The following is a 5,948-nucleotide window of genomic DNA, read 5'->3' as shown; positions in this document are numbered from 1 at the left end:
GTCAAGGCTGCACAGAGGCCAGGTAGCTCGTGGCGGTTCCTTTCTGCAGCTGGGGAGAGGGAAAGCAGCAGAGCTCAGGGCTCCAGTCCCCCTCTGGCACCTCATCGCAGCCCACGGAGATGACCCAGAACCAGCATCCCGGGGATCTACACCCAGCGCCAGATCCCTGCCTCAGCCCCTGGATCCAGTGCTCCTGAAGGCCAGAGCACTTGTGATGCAGATCTGCAGGCTGTGCCTGGAGCCATCTGTCCTCTCCCTGCAAAGCTGTTTCAGAGCCAGAGGGGAGAAAATCATCCCCATCTGTTTGCATTTGCCCTGGAGCAGGGAAATCAGTGGCCCCATTTGAAGTGTAATCCCTCCAATCCCTCCTGTCAGCTGTAAGTCACGCTCCCCTCTGATCTGGAACTGCCACCTACCACAGATGAAAGGGGGAAGCCGTTTGCTAACAACCCCTCAAGCTAATTATTTACATCCCACCTGCTTGTCCTTGGCTAAGAACAACCCACGCAGTCTGTCCTGTCTGCTCGCATCCTCCCACCTGCGGTCCCAGCGCTCTAGTCATTTCCATCACGCGGCTGCCAAAGGAGGAGCCCAAAGCTGCTAGTGAGGACACCAGCTCTAGGCAGGCCTCAAGGAGGCTAGTGTGAGTTCAAGACTGTTCATGGGTCCAACCTGGTGAGGTGCTGAGCACGTCTGATGGCTGTAGTGAGCACTCAGCACCCACGGACAGAGCGAAGAGCCCCTCCGGGGGGGAAGGTGTGTAAATTTACATGAATAATTGCACCGAGGGCAGAGATGGGGTCACATCTGAGCTGGAGGGCAGCAGCCCCCAGCAGCACTGGGCATCACAGCAAGGGATGGAGAAGGCTAAATCCCACTGAAGCTACAGGCAGAATTTGGGTTGGCGGATTGCAGCTCGGAAGTGGGGAAGGATCCTGGCGGTCGTGATACCGTTGCATAAAACACCAGGGCTACTAGAGCAGTTCAGACCCCGCAGCGGCAACACAGCCCCTCTGGGAGCCCTGCTGAGTAGAAAAGAGGAGTGGGACCCTTCCCTGCCCTGGGCAGCCACAGCCTGTCTCAGCGTGTGGAAATGAATGAGCCCTACTCACAAACACCCTGGAAGGGAAGGGGAGGAAATGCCAGCACCTTGTTCAGGCCAAGGGGAGTGATCAAGAAATGGGGAGGAAGATGAGACAGGTGTGTTTGGGAAGCAGCATGGCACTGGGGGCTGGCGTGGGGCATCGTTTGCTAAGCGGTGCATGAACTTTTTGCTCTACCTGGGAAGCCCCCTGCCCACATCCTCACTGCCCTTTACAATGGGGGATGCTGCTGCCTGAGAGAGCCAGGATGGATGGGATGCTGGGCAGCCCATGCCTCAGTTTCCCTGGGGGGAAAACGCTCCTTCCTCCCCTCTGTGAAGCACTGGGGACCCACAGGAGATGGCCCGGTGCTCCCCCACTGCTCTGACTCTCTCTGCTACCTCTGAGCTCCCCTCCTAGCAGCAAAGCTGTCTGCTAGCAGAGGCTCTGGGCTCCCCTGCACCAGCCGTTTGCTCTGCTAGCTCCAGGGAATTGCACCCATGCCCCTTTCCCTGGGAAATGTAAGGACAGCTGCAGGTCCGGTCATAGTCTTGCTTCTGCTGGCATCACTTAGGAGCACGTGTGACAGCAGATCAGGCCTGGGAGCCAGCAAGGTAAAGAAGCTTCACCACCGAGACAGACATGAGCTCTGATCTCTAGAGAGGGCCCTGATAGTTGGGTAGGTGTGAAATCTGCCCTGGGTCATACAGATGACTTCAGCTTCCAGGACTGCCAGCATGGCACCAGAGCCAAAGCCCAGGGCTGTCCTGCTGGTTGCAAGGGGCTTTCACTCAGCCCTGGTTTCCCAGGTGCTCCTCTCTGTGCAAGGCTCCCAGGTCTTGTCCCTAGGGTCACCCAGGTCAGGTTTCCCTGCCAGTTGTGATCTGCGATGCCAGCAAAGCCAGGCAAAGAGGTCTGTACTGTGAGACCTGTTTGACAAGTGGGGAAACCGAGGCGTGGAGGGGGGAGATTTCTCCAGGGTCGCTTGGCAGATGGCATTGCTGGGAGCAGCCTCCTGACTCCTGTTCTGCTCATGCATCCCCTACAGTCCCGCGCCCCGAGACCAGCCGGCTGCGGGGTCGGGGGAGGCCGGGCTCTGCTTGGATGTGGCATCACCAGCGCTGTCCTCAGCCTAATTTGCCTTCAGTGGCTTCGTGGAAAAGCATCCAACAGCAATGGTGTTCTGGGGAGCTGTTTCCTTGCCTCGCATGACAGAGCAGCCCAAGGTGAAACCGGAGGAGCCTCCATTAATTAATCTCAGAATCATTGGTTTAATGAGCTCACTGCCGAGAGTTGGGGAAACCCGGTTGGTAATTAAAACCAGGCAGAAGGCACAAATCCTTGCTGCACCGCATGAGGCCTGCTCGGCACTGTAAGCCGCAGGAGATCTCCAGCCTGCTCCAGGGCCATAAGGCGCAGAGCACTGCCGGGGAGTTTTACCCGCGGCATTTGTGCCTCCTCTGCCCCTGCGCTCTCCAGCGTGAGCTCTTTCCTGTGCAGACGGGGCTTGACGCAGGAGATCTCCAAGCCTTGGAGCTCCCTAGACCTTACTGTTTCATGGGGCATGATAATCTTCGCCCAGAAGCAGCCCTCCAAGGGCTCTGCAGAAAGGGAAGAGCCAGAGCTTTAAACACTGCTCCGTTCTTGGCCAGCCGTAGCCGTGTCCAGCAGTCTGATGGCACGGCGCTGGTGGCATAGCAGGTGATGCCACGGCTCTGGGCTGACAGAACAGAAGTGAAAAGGGAGGACAGGGAAGGAGGGAGGGAAGAAACGGGAGTGTTTGGAAACATCTGTCTCTCCACCATGCTGGGGACCAGCAATCACTAGCCTGTGGGCAAGGTGATGCATGTGCGGATACAGGTGGATCAAAGATGGCAAGGGGAATGGAAGCACAATCCACAACCTCAGCAGCTTCCCCCGAGGCTTTTCTTTTTTAATTCTTTTTTGCATATCTTTTCCCTTATCTTAACAGCTTCAGCATCAAAGGCAGGCCCTGATTGTTGCATCACAAGGAGCTAGAGGGCCCTTTTGATATGTTGGGAGTGAAGTGGGTCTCCAAAAGGGACTAAACCCATGTCTGGGGGGAGAGAGGCCCTGTAGTGAATGGGGTTGTGTATTTTGCCCATGGAAGCGAGGGCTGAGCAGCCTGCTCCTGGTCGGAGGGCATCCAAGAGCCTCTGTGGCAAGGAGATAGCAGATGCTGCTGCTAAAATGGGCATGCAGCATACGTGGGGGCTGAGGGGCAGCGGCTCTGTGTAGCCCACTCGTGTGGTGCTTTGCTGCGCGACTGGCAGCAGAAGGGGAGGCTGCAACTCGGGTCTCAGGCTGCAGGAGAGGGGTTGTGCACCTGCCAGGGCCCAGGGTCCTTTCTCTCTCTCTGGTGGTTTGGCAGCTCACGCAAGGCTGGGTGCTGCTCCTGCAACTGGGGGGCCGGAGCCAGGAGGCCCCTGAGACCTGCCGCTCTTCTCGAAACCGAAACGTTTCTAGACCTGGAGGCTGCAGGGAAGGGCTTGCAAGTGTGGCACGAGCGAGCAGCAGAGGGCGCCCGGCTCTCGGCCTTGGACCGAACCGGCTCTGCCAAGGGTCTGGCTGCGGAGGGCAGAGATGCACTGCAGCTACAGGCAGCTGGGGATGCGAGCGCGATTATGTCAGGCTGGCTCAGCTGGTAGCACTGGGGCCTATGCTGGGACCTGGGCTCCTCCCCAGTGCTGGAGGGGTAGCAGATTTGCAAGCACCCTTCTCTGGATGGGGTGTCCAGCTCCCCTCCCCTCTCCAGGTCTCTGCTGGCCTGCCCCCAGGTCAAAATCAAAGACCCCGGGGCTCTTTTTTTCTGTGCCAGCATCTTCCCAACACAGATCAGCCCCAGCTCTCCTGTAGGACACGACAGCACTCGCACACTGCTCAGCACCCGGCAGGATGCGGTCCCTGTTGCAGACAAGTGCACATTGCTGCTCTGAGCCTGTGGGCCAAATTCTTCCCTCTGTTACACCAGTGCGACTCCAGTGGTCAGGGAGATTGGCCAGAGCAGCTGTGCTCTGTGATGCGCCCCCGCATTTCTGCTGCAGGGGGTCGATGTGGTTTCCTTTCCCTGCACGCGCGCTGAACGTGCTTTTCAGTGGCTGATCCTCAAAAGCGTTTGAAACTGATACTTGACAGATCCCGTTGCACCTGGAGGGGCAAGGTAAGACAGCAGGAAGGAGGTCTGCGCTGCTGATCAAACCTGCTCCATGGAACGGGGCCTTTGATCATAGCTACCGATGGCTGCAGGGCTGCATGCAATGGGGGGCCCACTGCTTGGGATGGGACGTGACCATGAAGTCATCGCGTCTCCAGAAATAGTTCAAGTGCCCCGTGAAGTGGTACTCGGAAGTGAGGCACACGGGGCAGAGATAACTGCTGTATACATGCGCACATGGGAAGGCACGTGCGGGTGTGCGTATGTGCAAGGCTTTAGGTGCGGATGCATCATCGGCATGGATGAACTGCACACTTGTATGAATTCATACATGCACATGTGCACCTGGGTCCCTTGCATGTGTATTGTCATACAGGTGTGTGCACGTGGGTCTTCACCTGGACAGTGAACACAACACCACGCAGCGCTCCCCTGAGCAGGAGTTTTATTATTAGAAGCCACAGAGTTTGGATCCAGATATCTAATGCTTGCAGAGTTGCCCTGCTCTAGGCTTTCAGTTCAGTCCATCATAAGCACAGGGGTCACTGGCAAAATTTGTGTCTGCTTCCCCATTTGGACGTTGACCCTTTCTCCCCTATAAATTGAGGGATATTTTTAGCTTTAGGGTCTCAAATGCTGCCCCATGCAAGAGAGAAGTCTGTTGGTTTATGGAGGCAGATAGGAGCTGAGTTTTACTCTTGCAACTCCATTTCCAAGAAACAAGGCTAGGAGGTCTCCTCCCCCACCTCTGTGTCCCAAGATAAGGACTGCCATTGTTGTGCCCAAAAGTTTGCTAAGAAAATTTTTTCCAACTACTTGAGTTTGTCTAATAAAAGTTACCGGATTTACCCAATGAACCTTGTCTGCCAGTATTGCAATAGTGCACTTGGTCGGGGTGCCTGTGATCTAAGGCTCAGTTTTCTTTAACTGGTCGTTCCTCTGAGTTTCTTCTCCTCCTGGCACGCATGGGACTGCTGAGCAGATGGCACCAGAAGGAATTCCTTCTCTCCTGCCCTGCCACTGAAATGCATCCCTTGTGGGACCCGGGTCCTGGGTCTTTGGAGGCAGCTGCTGGTTTTCTGTAGCTGTAGCCATGCCCAGTTGCCACAAAAGAGAGAAATCTTGCAAGATGCTTAGCCCGTCTTTGAAAGGAAGCAGATAAGCTCTGCAAAACCCGGCTGCCGAAGAACCAGGCGTGGAAACATCATCGCGGATACAATAACCAGAACCTCCATCCACTGCAGCTTGCAGGCCTGTCATGTGTACAACACACCCCAGGCTTGTCTTGCGCCGGGGTGGTCGAGGGGCCCCGAGTGTGACTAACATCATGTGTCATTGCATCCACAAGCAGGGCTCTCTCCTTGGGGTACAAGTCCAGCAAACAGAGCTGCCTGAGAGGACCTCAAGGAGGTCCTTGCTGGGCATGGCATGCTGCATCTGCCCAGCGAGATGCACGCGTCGGGAAATCCATGTCAGCAGTCTTGCAAGCAGATTGGAAATTATCTACAGTATTTTTGGAATAATAGACTTTAGCTGTAACATATGATTTGGTTTAAAATTGATCATATAGGATGAATCCTGAGTGCTCTTCACAAGGCATTGTGTCTCCGTTATTGGGCTATAGCCCAACTGTTGTGGTGACTCACGTCCCAGAGGCCTCTGGAATTACAATGGGCTGTAGCATATGATGG

General features: G+C 55.8%; 1 long non-coding RNA gene across 1 annotated transcript in view; it reads left to right on the top strand.

Annotated features, from left to right (window-relative positions):
- The first annotated feature begins 284 nt into the window (after positions 1-284).
- LOC109295238 overlaps positions 285-5,948 on the top strand; it is a 15,015-nt gene continuing 9,351 nt past the window's right edge. Inside the window, exon 1 of the long non-coding RNA XR_002096698.1 lies at positions 285-756. This is a non-coding gene — a long non-coding RNA (uncharacterized LOC109295238). The remainder of the gene's footprint in view (positions 757-5,948) is intronic.

This window comes from Gavialis gangeticus, unplaced genomic scaffold, assembly GCF_001723915.1.
Source record: "Gavialis gangeticus isolate Ggan-Ray unplaced genomic scaffold, GavGan_comp1, whole genome shotgun sequence".
Lineage (NCBI taxonomy): Eukaryota > Metazoa > Chordata > Crocodylia > Gavialidae > Gavialis > Gavialis gangeticus.
This window is presented reverse-complemented; position numbering and strand designations above follow the sequence as displayed.